Source organism: Myotis yumanensis, unplaced genomic scaffold, assembly GCF_028538775.1.
Source record: "Myotis yumanensis isolate MYYU_CA2020_CCGP unplaced genomic scaffold, mMyoYum1.0.hap1 SCAF_2, whole genome shotgun sequence".
Lineage (NCBI taxonomy): Eukaryota > Metazoa > Chordata > Mammalia > Chiroptera > Vespertilionidae > Myotis > Myotis yumanensis.
Window position 1 is genome coordinate 99,215,206 of NW_027223753.1, and position 19,707 is coordinate 99,234,912.

At 47.4% G+C, this 19,707-nt stretch overlaps 1 pseudogene; it reads left to right on the forward strand.

Annotated features, from left to right (window-relative positions):
• Positions 1-10,936: 10,936 nt before the first annotated feature.
• On the forward strand, positions 10,937-14,919 carry LOC139002513 (RING finger protein 11 pseudogene; annotated as a pseudogene).
• Positions 14,920-19,707: the final 4,788 nt, after the last annotated feature.

A 19,707-nucleotide genomic window follows, 5' to 3' on the forward strand; every position in this document is an offset into this window, starting at 1 on the left:
ATTTTAAAAATCGTAGTAATTAGCAGAATATGTTATTTTTACTATTTTCCAGATATGGGGAATGAGAGGAATATTGCAATTTTCTCACCAATGACAACATCCATCATTTTGTAAATTGACATGTTTTCACAGACCCCTCATTGTAAATTTTGGAGTGGCCAGTGACGGCCAAGGTGCTAATGTCCATCTTTCAGGCAAAGAATGACCTAATGACATGTTCATTGTTGTCACCTCATAAGGGTATAAGGGTACTGATTTAGCTTGACATTTTTTTTTTAATCTAAAACAGTTATCAAGTCAGTTAACTACAGCTACAGAATCAAAAACTCAAAAGCAGGTCAAAATGAATTACCCAAACTGAAGCATAAAAGGAAAAAACAAGGCATGAGAAAGAAAAAAACATAAAACTTTCCCCCAAATCTTGTACTAAATTGAATGCTCTATGTTCATTTTTGCACCTTCATCTGCCCCCTCCCCATGGCCACAGCACCGTATGCGGCGTAAGTCCCATCGGAGAGCCCCTTGCATTGTTGTTATTAAGGCTTTCTGATGCTCGGGCTCATCATCAGGCCAGAGTCCTATTTCAGGGAGGCATGCTTTTCAGCCTAGTGTCCATTGGATAGAAATGCATACAGGGAAGGTCTCTATGCATGTGGACAGTTCTGTTCTCTTGTTCTTATTTTTTACTGGGAAAGGGAAGGTGTAGGGAGGAGAGAGTTGACACAGGCAGAGCTCAGTTCACTTTCTTTTTTTTTTAATACATTTTTTTATTGATTAAGATATTACATATGTGTCCTTATACCCACGTTACCCCCTACCCCCTCCCCCCGGCTCATGTCCTCACCCCCCCTCCCCGTTGTCCGTGTCCATTGGTTAGACCTATATGCTTGCATGTAAGTCCTTTGGTTGATCTTTCCCCCTTACCCCCACCCTCCCCTACCTTCCCTCCAAGGCCTGACAGTCCAATCAATACCTCTCCGTCTCTGGATCAGTCCCTGTTCATCAGTTTGTGATGTTCATTATATTCCACAAATGAGTGAGATCATGTGGTATTTATCCTTCTCTGGCTGGCTTATTTCACTTAGCATAATGCTTTCTAGTTCCATCCATGCTGTGGCAAATGGTAAGAGTTCCTTTTTCTTCTTCCTCTTCTTAAAGAATACCTTTCAGCATTTCATATAATGCTGGTTTGGTGGTGATGAACTCCTTTAGCTTTTTCTTATCTGTGAAGCTCTTTATCTGACCTTCAATTCTGAATGATAGCTTTGCTGGATAAAGTAATCTTGGTTGTAGGTTCTTGCTATTCATCACTTTGAATATTTCTTGCCACTCTCTTCTGGCCTGCATGGTTTCTGTTCAGAAATCAGCTGACAGTCGTATGGGTACTCCCTTGTAGGTAACTGACTTTTTTTCTCTTGCTGCTTTTAAGATTCTCTCTTTGTCTTTTGCTCTTAGCATTTTAATTATGATGTGTCTTGGTGTGGTCCTCTTTGGATTCCTTTTGTTTGGGGTTCTCTGCACTTCCTGGGCTTGTAAGTCTATTTCTTTCACCAGGTAGGGGAAGTTTTCTGTCATTATTTCTTCAAATAGGTTTTCAATATCTTGCCCTCTCTCTTCTTCTGGTACCCCTATAATTCTGATGTTGGTACGCTTGAAGTTGTCCCAAAGACTCCTTACACTATCTTCGTATTTTTGGATTCTTTTTTCATTTTGCTTTTCCGGTTGGGTGTTTTTTGCTTCTTTGTATTTCAAATCTTTGACTTGATTCTTGCGATCCTCTGGTCTGCTGTTGGGAGTCTGTATAATATTTTTTATTTCAGTCAGTGTATGCTTAATTTCTAGTTGGTCCTTTATCACAACATCGAGGGTCTCACTAGGTTTCTTGAGGATCTCACTACATTTATCGGCAGTTTCCATAAAATTCTTGAAAAATCTTAGAAACGTGGTTTTGAACTCTATATCCAGTTGTTTGCTTTCCTCCATTTCTGTCATTTGTGACTTGTTTCTTTGTCTTTGCATTTTGTCTGCTTCCCTGTGTTGGTAGAGTGGTTTTGTGTGCTAGGTGTCCTACAGGGCCCAGTGGCTCAGCCTCCCCAGTTACCTGAGGTAGACACTCTTGGTGCACCCCTTTGTGGGCTTTGTGCACAGTCTTGTTGTAGTTATGCCTTGATTGTTTTAGGTGTCACTGGGAGGAATTGACCTCCAGGCCAATTGGCAGTGAGAATCAGCTGTGTCTGCAGTGGGAGAACTTCTGTGCTGAAGACACCCTTCTGGGGCAAGACTTGCTTCAGTGGGGCTTTGGTGCTCACTGAGTCTGCCCCCTGAGTGTGTTCCTTATGAATCTGAGGAGTTGTAATCTGGATGGTCCCACTCTGACCACTGGGTACACTGGCTCTTGGATCTAAGGAGGTGCTAATTAAGCCTCTTCCTGAGGTTACCCAGCAGGAGCTATGAAGAGATATGCAGATCCCCCTTCCTTTTTGGGGGATTTGGGGGTGCCCAGATGAGGCCCAGCTGTGAAGCAATGCAAGCTGCTGTGGGGCCTTGGGCCTTCTCTTGGAAGTTCTGGGTCTGTCTGGCCCAGCTGTAATTTTTTAGGTAATTTTCAGGTTGCAAAGGACCCAGGCATTCATATGCAAAAGCCTTTGCAGCAGCCTGGATGGGGTGGGGTCTCGGAATCAACAGGGCAGAGCAAGCAGCTATGGCTGATTCTCAGCCCTGCCTTGAGGGGCCGCGCGTCTCAGTGTCCCGGTAATTGCTGCCAGCACCTCTGAGGGAAAGCCGCCCTCAACTTCCGAGTTCTGCGTGCTGCCAGACCGTCCAGTTTCTCCCCGTATGAGCCCTGGGACCCCAGAGATTTCCCGGACCCGGAGTTCAGAGCAGTCGGGAGCTTGTGACTCCCTCCCAATTAAAAAAGACAGCCGAGTCCTCAGGTGCCAGCCCCTTTCCCCTCGCGCCAGAGCCTCCGTACCTCTGCACTTTATTTTCGTAGCTCCTCTGAGTCTGTGTGCTCTTCTCTTTCCTTCTAGTTGTAGAATTTCCACTCAGGCAGCCTTCCTGTGGTTCTGGATGATGACCGTTCTGTCTTTTAGTTGTATTTTTGAAGTTGTTGTCGGAGGCAGTAATTTCCGGGTGTTTACCTATGCCGCCATCTTGGTTTCTCCCTCTCTCATCATTGATCACTCAGTTCACTTTCTATCCATAACCATGTAGGGCAGCGGCTCTCAACCTGTGGGTTGCGACTCCTTTGGCAGTCAAACAATCCTTTCACAGGGGTCGCCTTAGACCATCCTGCATATCAGATACTTACATTATGGTTCATAACAGTAGCAACATTACAGTTCTGAAGTAGCAACGAAAATAATTTTATGGTTGGGTCACAACATGAGGAACTGTATTTAAAGGGCCAGAAGGTTGAGAACCACTGATGTAGGGTGTGAATACAGTCACCCAGGCCAGCAGTCCCGAACGTTGGTCTGGCCCAGCATTTGCCGCTCAAGCTTCCCCTGTAGCCCAGGCTTGACCTGCGCTGCTGCACAGCTGTTTACTTTTATCTCCAGCCACGGAAGGAGGCAGCAGAACCCTCATTTTCAGGTACAGATACTGAGGTTCTGGAAGCCCAGGAAAGCTCACATACCAGCGAACCTCAGGTGCTGAGCCTTCCGTCTGCCAAGCTGCAATTTGCGCCACTGCTGCTCAGCTGCGAACTCAGGTGTGGATAAGCCAGGGGACAGGCCCTACTCTGGCAAGAACAAACCCCTTGCCTTCCGAGCAGACAGCATTTGAAAGGGTTTCTTTCTCAAATCAGCTCCCCAGTGGGCCCAGTGCATTGGCTGTGGTATTGAGCACCAGGGCCGGCCCTGAAGAAAGGGGTTCAAGCAGTGAGGCCTTGCCAAGTCCCTCGCTGGCCTCTTGACTAACATAATCCAAGGAGGTGGGGTTGGCCAGGCCCGGAGAACCGGCTGTGTATGCTAGAAGCACAGGTGGCAGAAAGGCAGGGAGGTCCTAGTTCCCACTTGGGGAGAGAGGAGACTTCCCAGCAATTGCCCTGCACCCACCTAGAGGCAAAAGAGCAGCAGCTTAGCTCTGGCTCCACCTCCTCTCGAATGGTGAGACCTCAGTCAAGTGGCCGCTTGCCGTCTCTGAGGACATGGGGAAGTGACCTGTGATAGAGGCAAGCAGAGAACCACAGATCCAGGCTCCAATCTGTGCAGCGTGGAACCTCAGACACATAACACAGCTGCACTGAGTCGGTTTCCTCACCCATCAGTCAACATAATCACACCACTTCCCCTGCCTCCCTCCTCAGTGTTGTGTTTTGTCCTGGGTTCTGCAGAGGCTTCCTCACAGGCTGGTCTGCCCTGGGGCAGCCTGGACCGCTCTTCTGCATCTCTCCGAACTAAGCTGACCTCCTGTCATGGGTTGAATTGTGTCCCCTGAAAAGATACATGAAAATCCTAACCCCAGACCTGTGGATGGGACCTTATTTAGAAATAGGGTCTTTGCAGAGGTAATCACATTAAGAGGAGGCCATTAGGGTGGGCCTTCATCCACTGGTATCTTTATAAGAAGAGGAAAATGCCAGGTGAAGATAGAGACACCAGGAGAAGGCCACCTGACAACAGAAGCAGAAACTTAAGTGATGTGGCTGCCAGCCACAGGCCAGCAAGGATGGCTGGCTAGCACCGAAGCTATGGAGAAGCCGGGAAGGATTCTGCCCAGAGCCTCAGAAGGAGTGGGCCCTGCTGACACCTTGTTTTTAGGCTTCCGGCTCCAGAACTGTGAGAAAATGAAGTTCTCTTGTTTTAAGGCACTTAACTTTGTGGTATTTTGTTATAGCAGCCCTAGGAAACTAACACACCTCCTCACAACGGAGCACACAGCTCCCCCATGGCTGCCCTCCCTGCACACACTGCCCAGTGTGCCACATTATGGGTGCCTGCCTCCTCCACCACTCACTGTCTCCTCCTGGTCAAAGGGGCACTGTCAGGGAACACAGCACAGATTCGGTGGAAGCAAGGAATACGCCTTCCTCTCTTCTTTCATTCATTCATTCAAAAACTAGTTTTTGAGCATTGTTCTAGGCCAGTGATGGCGAACCTTTTGAGCTCGGCGTGTCAGCATTTTGAAAAACCCTAACTTAACTCTGGTGCTGTGTCACATATAGAAAGTTTTTGATATTTGCAACCATGGTAAAACAAAGACTTATATTTTTGATATTTATTGTATATATTTAAATGCCATTTAACAAAGAAAAATCAACCAAAAAAATGAGTTCACGTGTCACCTCTGACACATGTGTCATAGGTTCGCCATCACTGTTCTAGACCCACAGAATGCCATCACCAAACAAGACAAATGACACCCTTACCTTTAGGGAACTGCATTCTGGGGGCTTCTGGAGACAGGAGCACCTCTCAACTCGGCCAACAAACAAAGTCATGTTCCATGATGACAAGTCTCCGGAGGGAAATAACGGTCATGAGAAGAACCAGTCCTGGAGAATGGGGAGGAATGGGGAAAGCTTGAGCGCACCCTTACAATGGGTGGCCACCCAAAGGCAGGCAGCATGACAGGCGGGGACCTGAGTGACAGACACAGTCAGCCACGCCCTGGCACGGAATGTGTTCTTCCTCATGAACGGATGCACGCACGGGATTTGGGATGCTGTCATTTTATTTCCAGCTTCTGGCACTGACCCCCACCTAGAACAGGTGCCAGAAAAAGCCATGTTTTATTGAAGGAATGTCTGAATGGTGGATGTTGCAGAAAAATGCTAGAAACCACAGAAAGAGCCTGGTACTCCATGGGTATTCCCTACGTGCGTGCATCCCCGGTTTCTTCTCCCCACTTTTTGTAGCACAGTTGAACTTGGAGCTCATTGCCCCATACAACTTGTCCATCACCTGACCAAGGAGGCCCCTGTCCAGGAGGCTGTCAACCATTACGACTCCCTTCTGCAACTCACACTCACAGCATAGGGCAATGGTTTCAGTCCCAGGTCCTCCCGCTGTCCCACAGGCCCCACCCCCAGGCTGAGGCAGGCACGAGAAACAAGGGATGTCTGTGAGTGCCAAGCCCTGTGGCCAGAAGCTGTCAGGTCCAGCACTCAGTTGACCCTCAGCAAATATTGTCATTGTTGGTGAAAGTGCTAGAAGCAGAGAAATTCCTTGCTGACTAGAAAGGTACCACTGAATTAAGGATCAGAAACCCTGAGGGCAGAATTCTCCCAAAGCTGATTAGGTGGCCTCAGGCACATCAGGAAAAGTGTAATTCATTACTCTTTTGTTTATAAAACAAAGTAACAAAACAAATTAAAACAAAAGGAAAAACAAGAATAAGTTCCCTTCCTCCTCTGACACTGGTGGCCAGTGAGGCTGGACTGCAGCTGAAAGCAGAGCTCGGGTGTAAGGGGATGGTGTTGTGTACCTGGAGGCGCACCGAGTACTTGACTAAAGAGAGTCTGTCCAATGAGGGAGAGACAGACAGACAGAGAGATCCCCCTGAGATGAAAGGTGGAGGCCGGCTGGTTCTCAAACTCTGTAGCTATAGCACCGACCTCCAGGGTTTGGTGTGTGTCTCTGTTCCTCCCTCAGCCAGGATTCACAGGCCCAGCCTCAGGGAAATGACACAGGAGTGGCTCCTCTCACTACTGTCCCTCTGATCCGATCTGTAGCCAGCATTTTGCTTCCCACCCCCACAACTTTGGGCCCCGCTGGTCAAATGGTCTTAGCCCCCATGGGGGACACTTCCACGTGGAACACAGCAGGGCTCCACTGACATGGAAGTTGGGACTGCCACCTGGCACCCTGGGCTCCTCACTCCAGTGACAACAGGCAAGGGGGTCGCCGTACTGTTTGGGGTGACTGATCCTGACTCTCAAGAGGAAATCGGGCTGCAAGCACACAGTGCAGGTCAGGAGGAGTCTGTCTGGAACACAGGAGTTTCCCTGGGCCAGCTCAGGACTCCACGTGCTGTGATAAAAGTCAGTGGGAACCAGGACAGCCCAGGTCAGCCAGGCCTGCTGATGGCCGACGCTCTTCAGGAAGAAAGGTTTAGGTCGCATGCCAGGCAAGGGGGGACTCAGCTGAGGTGCCTGCTGAGGGCAGGTGGACTATGGGATGGGCAGTTGCAGAAGATAATTATAAATATGAACTGCCATGAGACCAGCTGCAGAAACAAGGACTATAATATTTGTATTTTTTCCTTTTTTTAGGTTATTTTTTATTTCTTAAAATTTATCTTTATTGTTGAAAGTATTACAGATATCCCCTTGTTGTTGTTTTTCCCCATTGACCCCCTCCTCCCCAAACCCACCCCTCTCAAGCCTTTGTCACACTATTGTCTGTGTCCATGGGCTCTGCATATATGCATATAAGTTCTCTGGTTAATCTCTCCACCCCCTAACCCCCACCTTTCCTCTGAAATTCATGAGCCTGTTCATGGTTCTGTATCTGGATCTATTTTGTATGAATATGCTGGCACATGTATTAACTAATCTTTTTTAAATCCTCACTTAAGGATATTTTTTCCAGTGATTTTTTTTTAGAAATTGGAAGGGAGAGAGACAGAAACATGATGTGAGAAAGACACATTGATTGGTTGCTTCTTGCATGGGCCCTGACCCAGGTATGTGCCCTTGATCAGGAATCAAATCCCCAACCCTTTGGTGCATGAGCCAACACTCCAACCACTGAGTCACATAGGCCAGGGCAATATTAACTAATTTTTTTACCTCTTTCCTATTCTCCTACCATCTAACATAAGATGTGCTTACAGTACTAAACCTTATATCTCAGTATTTAATTGACAGGATATCAGAGAGAACATAGATGAGCTAGAACAGTGGTAGGCAAACTCATTAGTCAACAGAGCCAAATATCAACAGTACTTCTTCAAAATAGACTCGCCCAGGCCGAAAACCGACTTCTGCGCATGGGCCACGAAGTTTCAATCGCACTTTACGCGCACCCGCACGTGGTATTTTGTGGAAGAGCCACACTCAAGGGGCCAAAGAGCCACATGTGGCTCACGAGCCCCAGTTTGCCAACCACGGAGCTAGAAGAATGACCATCATCTAAAGATGGGAAGAAGTGTGCACGTCCCCAGTGGTGTGTGAAACAGCCACGCTGTGATGGATGGAAGCCTGACTTGTTAGGTGCGGCTGAAAGAGATGGATGAAAATGCTAAATTGACAAGGGGTGGACTATGTTGGCTTGGCTAGGATGAGCTATGTTCCCCAAGTCCCCTTCCCCATGTTTTTGGTTAGGGCTGACTGCAAGAAAGGCTGTGCGTGCGTTTTGAAGGCTGAAATGCAGCAGCAGTCGCCATGTGCGTGAGGGGCAGGGGCACCAGGTGCGGTTACAGCTCACACTTGTCATTCTGCTGGCTCCCTTGGCTGGTGTGGGCCGGCCTGCCCTGCAGTGGCTCCAGCCCCTTGGCTCTCCTTGGGCTTCTCCAGCTCAAGAGCTGGTCATGAGCTTCAAGAGAAAGGACACTAGCTGCTGTGGCAGGACGTCCGCACTGTGGCTGTGGGAGGCAGTAGGGCTTGTTGTGGACAAGATGTGCCACCACCTCAATCACAAATTAATATGTTATACTAGCTTCCAGTATGACTGTGTGGGGACAGGGCCTTTAAAAAGGTAATTAAGATTAGATGAGGTCATAAGGTGGGGCCCAATCCACTATGACTGATGTCCTTAAAAGATGAAGAAGAGAGAGACAGCAGGGATATACTTGCACAGAGAAAAGGCCCCGTGAGGACACAGCCAGAGAAGGGTGGCCATCTGCAAGCCAAGGAAAGGCCTCAGGAGAAGCCAAACCTGCCAACACCTTGATCTTGGGTTTCCAGCCTCCAGAGCTGTGAGAAAATAAGTGTTGGTTCTTTAAGTCACCCTAGCAAACTACACAGGGCCTGACCTGGGTTCCAGCGGGTGCCTCTGGCATTCAACCTGCCCTAGATATTCCCCACTTTGCCCAACTGTCTGCCCCATGGCCATCAAGCTACAGCATGAGAAGACAAGTCTTCCAGACACTGCTGAGCCACTCACACAGCTGCATGCATTTAAATCCTGTGACCAGCCCTGAGCACAGCTCTCTGCTGAGGCCAGGCTCATACAGGAGGGCAGGTTCTTGCTTAAGCCTGTGGGCAGCCTCTACAGGACTGATCCCCTGCATTGTGTGAAATGACAGGCACTGGCCAAGTGTGCAGGCATGCTGACAACACGCCCCACGCATCTCCCTCGAACTTGGGCAGGAGGTAGCCAGTCTGTCACCGGGGACCCTCCGGCAGCCTCCAGGGGAGGCAGGTGGCAGAGGTGAGGTAAGTAATGGAACCGGGCAAGCACCTAGTCCTCTGAGCAGATGCTGTGGCCCCACCAGCAAGCTGCCAGGCCCTGTGCAACTTCAAAACCCTGCAAACCGCACCTGTGCCCCAGGCAACCTGCCCTACTAAGGTGGGCAGAGGCTGAGACAGAGCTGGGAACCTACAGCTGCCAGGGATGAAGGTGCTCCCCTGGGGTTAAACACAGGCAGTTCACCCAACACCCTCTCCTCTGGCTCTTTTCTCTGCTGCACCCCTTCCTCCCCACTATTGTGTCTACTGTGGGCTCTGGGACTGGGGCACTTGCTGGAGGGGAGGCCTTTTAACCAGGCCTCTGCTGCTTTTAGGGTTAATTTTTAAAGAACACACAGGCCTGGTAGAGAAGCAGAAATCAAAGAGAAGCCACTGCGTGCCAGATACAGGCTAATTGATTAATCAAGCTCCTACTATGCACCTGATGGGTTTATGGTTATACTTTCACAGCCACTCTATGAAAGGTTTTAGCATATGCATGTCCTAGAAAATTCTGAGGCTCAGAGAAGTTAGGTGAGTTAAAGAAGGTTGTATGGAGACTAAAAAAACACACCTAGAAATGTCAAAACCCAGTTGGTCTGACCTCAAAATCCTTTCTCATCTCACTCCCAGAGGCTGCTGTTGGTTTAAATCCGCCTCTCAGCCCAGACACAGCTGGGTTGTGAGTGGGGGCAGAAGTATGATGTAGTTCAGTGATTCTCCAAGTGTGGTCCAACTGGCAGCCTCTGCATCACTGGGGCCTTGTTAGAAATGCAGATTCTCAGGCGGGCTTGCCTCAGCATCCCTGCATCAGATGCTGGAAGCAGGGCCCAGACATCCCCACATGAGAACCCTGCGGCTGGTTCAGAGGTGTGCTCCGGTTTGAGAACCACTGGTTCAGTGGGCTGTGGCCTGGCCTTGGGGCATCCTGGCTGCACATGTGGGGGCTCCCAGATTGAAAGGGCTGAGCATAGACCCTGTAACAGGGTGGTATGGCCCCTTTCATTCACAAAGCACCTCTCCACCTTCAGCTTTTTCACCCTCAAGCCAGCCGCAAAGATGATGCATACCATTGCCCTACCTTTTCCTGACACTTTCTGGGAAGCACCAGGTTCAAATCCTGACTGCACCATTTCCTACCTGTATGACCTCAGCCAAGTCCATCCTTGGTCTGAGCCTTGTGGTCTACCTGTAAAGTGAGATACCTGTGCCTCAACCTCCTAGGTGTGAGGGCCATGAGCTCAGTGCTGTGCCTGGCACACAGCATGTGCCTGTGACAGCGGGAAGCAGTCCTGCTGTGGTTGGTCAGTGTTCTGAGAAGGGCACGAGGAGGCTGTGGGCCTCTCCAGCTGCCTGAGGTCTGACGCTCCAAGAATCCAGGAGGAGCAGTGTCTGCTGCACTCAGGAATTCCAGGGAGGACCAGGCGCTCCGAGGCCCTGCTCATGCCAATCTAGCTTGGAGATGCTGGACTAGTCATTCACCTTCTTTGCACCTAGGTTTTCTGTAAAGAGAAGGGGCAAGGTGTTCTCAGAGCCGATTCACTGATTTGAGGACTCCTTGGGCTCTGTGTGGGAGGGGCTGCATGGGCTGCCCGGGCACCGATGCAGACAGATCCTTCCAGGGGCTGGACAACATCACAGAAAGATGACACCAAGGGCCTCATCTACTGCAGCAGTCCAGACTTACTATGGCGTGAGTCTCCCACCTGAGGAAGTGTCCTTGTTCCTGGATCACTTGGCTCTCCCCGCCCAGCAGTTCTGCCCTGAGGCTCCTCAAGGAGGCAGCAGAAAGGATGGAGCCCAACCTCTTCCTGCTGGACAGACCACTCAGGGAGGGGACCCGGGCCCCTGCCTCTAGGAGCAGGCAGTGAGGCTCACACTAAGTGTGCGATGGGACCTCACAGGTGCTTTCCTGCCACATTCAATCACAGAATGAAAGCCTCCCTGTTCTGTAGTTATGGAGCTTTCCCGGGCTCACTGGCTCCTCAAAGCTGTTCTGAGAGCGCAGTGTCACTGTTTCCATTTCCCAGAAGTTGGTGTCCCTAGAAAGCATCCCCATTCCGCTTCTAACTACAGTGTGCTTTATTTTAGAACCAGAGTTCCTAAAAAGGGGGCCATGAAGTTAAAATCCTTGGGCCTTCCGAGGGGCCTCCTAAAGGGGCCAGGGCTCTGCTACTGGAGGGAAGCTGCCTTGGCTGGGCTACTTTCCAGCTGCCTGTCCTTTGACAAGTCAATCAATTTCTCCAAATTAGGTGTTGAAAATAGGAACCCTAGCTTTTTTATAGAAATAAGAAGCTCTTAATGGCTCTGATTTCATAAATAAAAATGAGTGGAGCTTCATTGTTTTATAATAAAAGTGGTTTACTTGGTGGTAGAGCAAAACCTTTGAGGAATAGAGCCACATAGTAGGGAGCAAATAACAAAAGGACTGCAAGCGATGGCCAGGTAGAGGACCCTGCCAGTGCACAGGTGCCAGCCAGGGCCCCCGCCCACCTTTGCGTGGAGACTGCTGGCCTCTCAGAAAAACATGGGTCTATCCAAGTACTTCTGGTGGCAAGTTTTCCTGCAGGAAACCTCTCTGTGTGATCCCTGTGGGGTTCATCTGCCTGTCCTTGAAGGCTTCCGGTGATGAAAGCACCCCTGCCAGGATAAGCTCTTGCAGGTTGGATGGTGTTGCGTCTGAGCCCCTCTGCTATGGCCCGGACCTCCTTGGGAGCTGGAAACTGGAAGAAGACACGAGCAGCCGCAGGCAGATGGGACATACTTTATTGCAAACAAAGCTGCCAGCCACCAGCTGTTCAGTAGCACATTTTATACTAACTCAAACAAAAGAGGCTTGTTGGCAGTTAGTGACATCAGTGTTACACAAAACAGGTGGTTTATATAAGAGTGCACCTGCACAGTGCACATACTGATACTGCTGAGTCATTGCCTTTGTGCATGTGTATGGCAAACAGGCCTTTAACATAGTGATACTGCTGAGTCATTGCTTTCACGTATGTGTATGGCAAATGGGCCTTTCACACCTGGTGTACTCTGGTCAGGGCCCCCCACAGATGTCTCTGATTATTATTAAGCTTCTTTGTAGAGCCCATCAAAACCAGCCTCTAGAACAGTGGTTCTCAACCTTGGCTGCACATTAGAATCACCTGGGAATCTTTTTAAAATCCTGATTTCTGGGCCTCATCCTCCAGAAATTCTGTTTCTTTGTTATGGGGTGGGGCCACAACATTAGTAACAAAGAAACAGAATTTCTGGAGGATGAGGCCCAGAAATCAGGATTTTAAAAAGATTCCCAAGTGATTCTAATGTGCAGCCAAGGTTGAGAACCACTGCTCTAGAACCTCAAGCCTTTGGCCACCTTCCAGCCTCTGAGGCCCCAGGGTAAGTCCAGGCCAAGAGCTCTCTGGATGTTTGCAGACAAGCTCTGGAGTCTCTGCCATCAAAATCTCATGTTTATTTGGAGTCCACAGCCTGGCAGTAACCTACCACCTTACTCCCAGAATATTCCGGCATGGTTTAAAATTTAAAGTTAATTAAATTCATGTAGAGAATTTCATAACCACTCCCAGGCTTATATATCTGAAGGCTAATGAGAATACCATCACCCATTCCTCCATCTGGGTAGCTCTTCATTTTTTTCAAAGCACTCTTGCATTTTTATTTCAATTATCTCTGTAGCAATAGAGCAATGGGGATTAGTATCCCCATTTCATGGATGAGGAAACTGAGGCTCAGAGAGATCAAGTGAGGTGTCCAAGAGTGAGTGGTGAGCCGTGTCATTACATTGGGGGCTCCTGAATCCAGGTTAGTGCCCTTTCTACTACAGCTCATTTTCAGAAGTAGTGCTAGGTTAAAAAACAATCTACTTCTAAGAATTTGTCCTCCGGGGATATTAATGAAAGAACAACGCACACATTTGTGTGCAAGAGTAATCCCTGTAACATTGTTGGCAAATGATTGTTTGATTTGTTTGGAAATTGTGGAACAGCCAGTACTGGAATTCCACGCAGCTTTCTTTTTTTTGTTTTTTAATTTCTGTATCGGTTAAGGTATTACAAATGTGTCCTCATCCCCCCATTAACCCCCAACCTCCCCCAGCCCCCGACTGATGCTCTCATCCCCCTGTTGTCCATGTCCATTGGTTTGGCTTATAGGCATGCATACAAGTCCTTTGGTTGATCTCTTCCCCTTACCCCTACCCTCCCCTACTTCCCCTCTGGGGATTGATAGTCTGATGCTGTTTCTCTGTCTTTGGATCTGTCCCTGTTCCACGCAGCTTTCAAAACAGAGGAGGTGACTCCATGTGTACTCACAGGAGTGATGTATATGCCATTGGCTGAGCTATGCAGCATTGAGTAGGGAAGAAATGCATTTTTAGAGGTGGATAAAATGTTCCATTTTTATTTCAGAAATATATATGCTTAGGGTCATAAAGGCTTGAAAGGACCCATGCCAGCTATCAACCAGGGTTATATTTTTTGTGTGGAAGGTGGGGAAAGTGACTGATTATTGAGTAAAGAGGAGGTTTACTCTGTGCTTCTCTATTTTTTACTTTTTTAAAACAATAAATGCAGAAAGATTAAAAGAACCATAGAAGTCTTTGACTCTTTACATTACAGATTTTTGTTTTGTAATAAAGATACATTTTTATTTGAAAATTATATATGTCCCAAAGCATTGCCAGAAAATTATTTTATTTCAAAGTAAGAAAGTTTTAGAGTTGCAGTCAAGTGCATGATAGCTTGGTCTTCACTGAGGCATCTGTCACCTCCTCAGGACAGTATTTCACAGTCTCCAGGGAAGGCTCTCATATATCCATAAATAATCTTACATGTGGCAGGTGGGAACTCCATTAGGCTTGATGGTTAATGGAACTCATGGTGAATTCTTTCTAACAGGTGTTTACATTTTAAGGACAGGACAAAAACAATTACTGATGATCTATTAGTTATATAATAATGGTGATATTGATAATAACAAAAGCTATTATTATTGCCACTTCAATTTCTCTAGGCTCCACTTTCTGAGGTGGTGGGACTGTCTGATCCAGGGCAGGGTGGGGAGGAGTTTCTTTGAGGTTAGAGGATGTCCACTGGGCAATAAGTGAGAGCAGCCTGGGAAGATGGGGAACTACCTCAACCCCCGCCCCCCATTTGGGATGACATTTCCCTGCTTCAGGAGCCTCAGTTCTACCATGAGGCTGGTTTTGGCGAGGGATAGAGCTGGATCAGGAGCTGCTGTTGTCACATCAGGAGCAAGTTCCAGTCCCCAGCTATCATCTAACACCTAGCCAGACTCACCTGACTCAGCTGACTGAAGAGAGGCAAATTAGAACAGTTCACAGGATGGACTTATACAGCATAAGCCCAAAGGAGTTTATGACCCTGGAAAAGATGGGTCAGAAAAAAGGATCCGGAGTGTGTGATTTGCATGATGGACTTTTTTTATGGGGACCCCCTTCAATCCCTGCATGCACATGGATCACCTGGACTGTATAGATGAATGGTCCATGGGTCCTTCCCATGCCTGCCTGCATGGAGCCAGCTGATGCCACACTGCTTTCTTCTTACCAGACTCATTAAGCCAGGTTCTCTCATCTATCTTCAAGTGAACCATCATTTTTGGTGATGAATAGCAAGGATCTACAACCAAGATTACTCTACCCAGCAAAGCTATCATTTAGAATTGAAGGACAGATAAAGAGCTTCACAGACAAGAAAAAGCTAAAGGAGTTCATCGCCACCAAACCAGATTACATGAAATGTTGAAGGGTCTTCTTTGTGAAGAAAAAAAGATAACAAATATGAGCAATAAATGGCAATAAATACATATCTATCAGCAATTGAATCTAAAATAAAAAGAAATGAACAAGGAATCTAATGAACAAAATATACTGATAAATAAAATAGAACCAGAGGCATGGAAACATGGAACAGACTGACAAATATCAGAGCAAGGGAAGAGACAGGTGCAGGAAGAGATCAACCAAAGAAAGAACTTATATGCATATATGCATTACCCATGGGCAGACAATAGGGTGGTGAAGGCCTGGGGTGGGGCAGGATCTGGGTGGAGGTAGGCAATGGGGTGGGTGGGGGGAGTGGGGCATCTGTAATAATCTCAATAATAAAGATTTTTAAAAAGAGAGAGAAAATAAATAAGTAAATAAATAAATAAATTTTGTGTGTTAAAAATTAGGGAAAAGGGAATGATTTTTTTTCCTAAATGAAATAACTTTCTTCTTTCCCCTATCCAAATTCTTTTCTGAAGTTGCTGGCATTTGAGTCAAAGTTTTAACAGCTACATGTTATAACACTAGCACAAAGAAAAGTAAGTCACTCACTCAAGGGAGGGATTCCATAAAGACATGAAAACCAGTGTGACTCATAGGGCCATTTAGAGTCTGTCGACCACAGGGGTCAGCAAATTTCTGTGGAAGGCTCACGAGTGTACATTTTAGGCTTGCAATAGAGCTGGCTTTTGTCACAACTACTCATCTGTGACACTGGAGTGTAGAGCCAGCCTCAGACAGTGCACAGACAAAGGAGCATGTTCCAGTAGAGCTTCATTGATGGACACTAAAATCTGAGCTCATATAAGTTTTCCATGTATTGTTTATCTTTTGATTTTCCAACTATTTAAAATGTAAAAAACCATTTTTAACTTGCAGGCCATGCAAATCAGGCTGTACGCCAGATTTGGCCTGTGAGCCATAGTTTGCCAACCCCTGCTCTAATTTAAATTAAATTTTTGCATATCAAGTTTTCTTAGTGTAATTCCCAAGTTGGAGGTATCAGGGCAGCCTTTGTGAGTGGAGTAAATTTCGGCTGTAGCATTTTAGAAACTGTTCAGTTAGACACTCTGTCCCAAACCCCTGAAGCTCAGTTCCCTTCTCACTTCCATTTTGGTGGGTCGGGCAGGAGGAATGCACATTTGTCCTGAACTGATTGTTCTGGGACTAGAAAGCACCTCTGACCAGAACACTGGGCCACAGACAAGGACATCCCAGTCCAGGGGGACAGAGTTGCTGCTCTCCTTCCACAGCTGCGATTGCACCCCATTTCTTGCCTTCCAGTCCATCACCTTCCTGTCTCCCACATCAGTTCGCAGTGGTCTCTTTCCCTCCCTGCCTAACCCGCCCCAGTCCCTCCAGCAGACTTGAGCTTCCTGAGGTCTGGTAGAGTACCCCCTCTCTTCCATCTGTTCAGCCCCCCTCCTCCTCTCACCCCTGCCGCTGATAGGGAGGATGCACAGTGAGCTGGGGAGGAGGCAGCAAGTCCTCATGGAGTCCACGTGAAGGCCAATGAGGTACCTTTAAAGAAAGTGTTTGCGGACTTGTTGAAATACTTGCTGAGCCACTGGCTTTGAAGCTGAAAAAAATGTTTGACACATATATTTTCCAGGGATGCCCATTTGACTGCAGGAGGCAACAAAGGCGGTTAGCATTCAATTCTCATCCAAGGGCTTGTGAATAAAAAGTGAAATTATACCCAGGGGTTTAAAATAGAGTTTGGCTCTAGACTCTGGAGTGATCTTCTAAAGTGTTAATGGCATCATGCTTAGTATCTTGCTTAGTATCTTTAGAATAAAGTACAACTCCTCCTTGCATCTCCCAGGCCCTGCTTGATCTGGTCCTGCTGCTTCTTCGACCACTCCTCCCCCTGCCTCCTTTTGCTGGAGGCCCCTTTGCTTCCCCAACAACAAGGCACATGCCCATCTCAGGGTATCTGCATTTGCTGTTCCCTCTGCCTGGTAGGTTCTTCTCCGGAGCCCTTAAAAGAGTCGAGTCCTCCTCATTTAGGTCCTCATTAAATGTTGCCTCCTCCAGGGGTCCCCACCAAGCTAGTCTGGAGAAGTCCCATGCAGTGCACTGTGCCAGTCCATTTATTTTCTTCAGATCCCTATCACTCCTGCAATCACCCTTTGTTTACAGGGTTGTCTTCTCTTCTTTATTGCTATGTCACCAGTACTTACTGTAGAACCAGATGAATGGGGCAACTCCGTAAATATTTATTGAATGGACCAATAAATGCTTCTTTAAAAAAAAAAAAAAAAAAAGAATAATTGCAACCCGAATGTCCAGTGGGTGAGTGGTGAGACAAACCATGGTACAGCCACCCTGTCAATACTCCTCAGAAAACAAAAGCTATGAACTATATGACAGTGCAGCAACCTGCGTGGACTTCGGGGCAAGTAAGTGAGTGGAAAAAGCCACTTTCAAAAAGCCACATACTCTTTGATTCCATTTATGTAACATTCATGAAATATCAAAACTGTAGTGATAGGGAGCAGAGTAGTGGTTGCCAGGGGTTGGGCTGAGTGGAGGGCAGCAGGAGGGAGCCCTGTGGTGACGGTGCAGTTCCGGGTTTTGATAGTGGACATGGTTACACAAAACTGCATGTGTGATAAAATATCGCAGGACTGTACACACATACACAAACGAGTACATGGGAGGCTGGTTACGTGTGAACAGGTTCCTGGTTGGCTGGTGTGCTGCAATCATGGGAGGGAGGCTGTGGGAAGGTGCACCGACCTTCCTGCACATTTCATTTCTGGATCTTCCTCTGAATCTATGGCTGTTTCAAAATAAAAAGTCAAGAAACCATTCTGCACCATTAAAAAAAAAAACAAGTCAAAAGATTGTAATATTAAATCTATTTCTATTGTTATTGCCATGTGATAGAAAGCATATTGAATTCAACTAACAAGCCTTTTTCAAAAATAATTGTGCAACATGTTTGTTCTCACATCAATAAAGGATTCTTTTGCCTTATTTTAGGATTGGTGTTGCTCCCTGATTAACCCTGAGCATGGAGACTGCTTCACAGACTGCATGGGCCTTTCACAGGCGTCAGTCATTGAAGATTCTGGCACTGAGGCGTTGGTTTGATTGGTATCTCCATTTTATCAGTGAGAAAGCCAAGGCTCAGGTATAAAAATTACACAACCTTAACTAAGAGATAGAGTATGAGTGATTTAAGACCCAGGTCTCTAACTCCACTTTTCCCCTCTTCCCCTTTTCCTCCATTCGTTTGAGCGACTGGAAATCCTAACTTAATCTAAATCTATGCTGATATTTAGACTCTGAAGCCTGTACCCATTCTCTCCTCTGGAGGGGTGATGGCCTCCCAGCCCCAACCAACTCCCAAAGGCTAATTAACACAGCTTTTAATAAACTCAGGTGGACTAAGAGAGAAAAAAGACTGTTGGTTGTTGCTCATTTGCAGATGTTTTTCTTGCAAAACCACATCAAAGCAAGGAAGCCCACCATGGACTTGGCCAGAAACCAAAGCTCACTGGCCAATCTGAGAAGCGGCAAGTTCCATCAGGCAGGAAACATTTTATCTTCTGGGCCCAGATTCCTCACTTAGAACTGATGGCGGTAGAGTGCCCCCCAAGCAGCAAAGCTCTCCCTGAGCCCCAGCTGGCTCAGGATCCCCCACATGAGGAGCCCCACCCTGCACAGGCCTAAGTGGGATGGAGCTGAGCCTCTGCACAAACCCCACAGTGGTCCTCACAGCGCCTACAGAGTGCTCGCCAGGAGCAGGGCCCATGGTGAGTGTGACTCTGGAGGGCCATCTCATCACTTCAGGTACTGAAGAATGAAAACGTGCTTTCATCTTCCTGAAAGGCATCACCAAACGTATGTTGACTTTTTTGGAAGACAAGTCAGAGGAGTCATCCTGTTAGACACTAAGAATGTGTTCTGGGCATTGCAGGACACACAGTAAAAATGCTGCGGCTCCTACCTTCTCCTTTTACAGCTCTCCAGGAGATTCCAGCATTCAGAACACACAGAAAAGCATAAGGTCTCCCAGGGAGGAGTCTAGATTAGATTTGAAGGAGGCAAAGGAGTTACCGGGTACAGGAATGGGAGGGGGGTGGGGTGGGGCTGCTGTGCTGGGAAGGACATTTTAGCAAAAGACCCCATGGAGACAGAGCCACATGCACTCCCACCTTCCAGATGTGAGCATGCTCATGCCTTCTCCTTGGCTACAACCTGAGTTCCTGGGGGCTGGGCCCATGGCTTTTATCATTATAGCTCAAGTGCCTAGCACTGTACCTACCACATAATAGGCACTAATACACTTGAGTGAGTGAATGAATAAATGGGTTAGTCTCTCAGTAATAAAAATTAATTAATGATTTCTGAGCTGTGGAGGTGACAATTTTGCATTTGTTTTAGGAATATCACCTTGACAGTCCTGGGTAAGCCCTAACAGTAGGTTGACAGTTTGGGAATTTAGGCTGAGCATTCTGAATCTGAAAGGCTAAGGTAAGTCACTTTACTCCTTCCTTACTCCCCAGTTTGACCTCTAGTCTTGTAAATAAAGAGCACAGTGTGGCTCGGTGTATGCAGGAACCAAAAG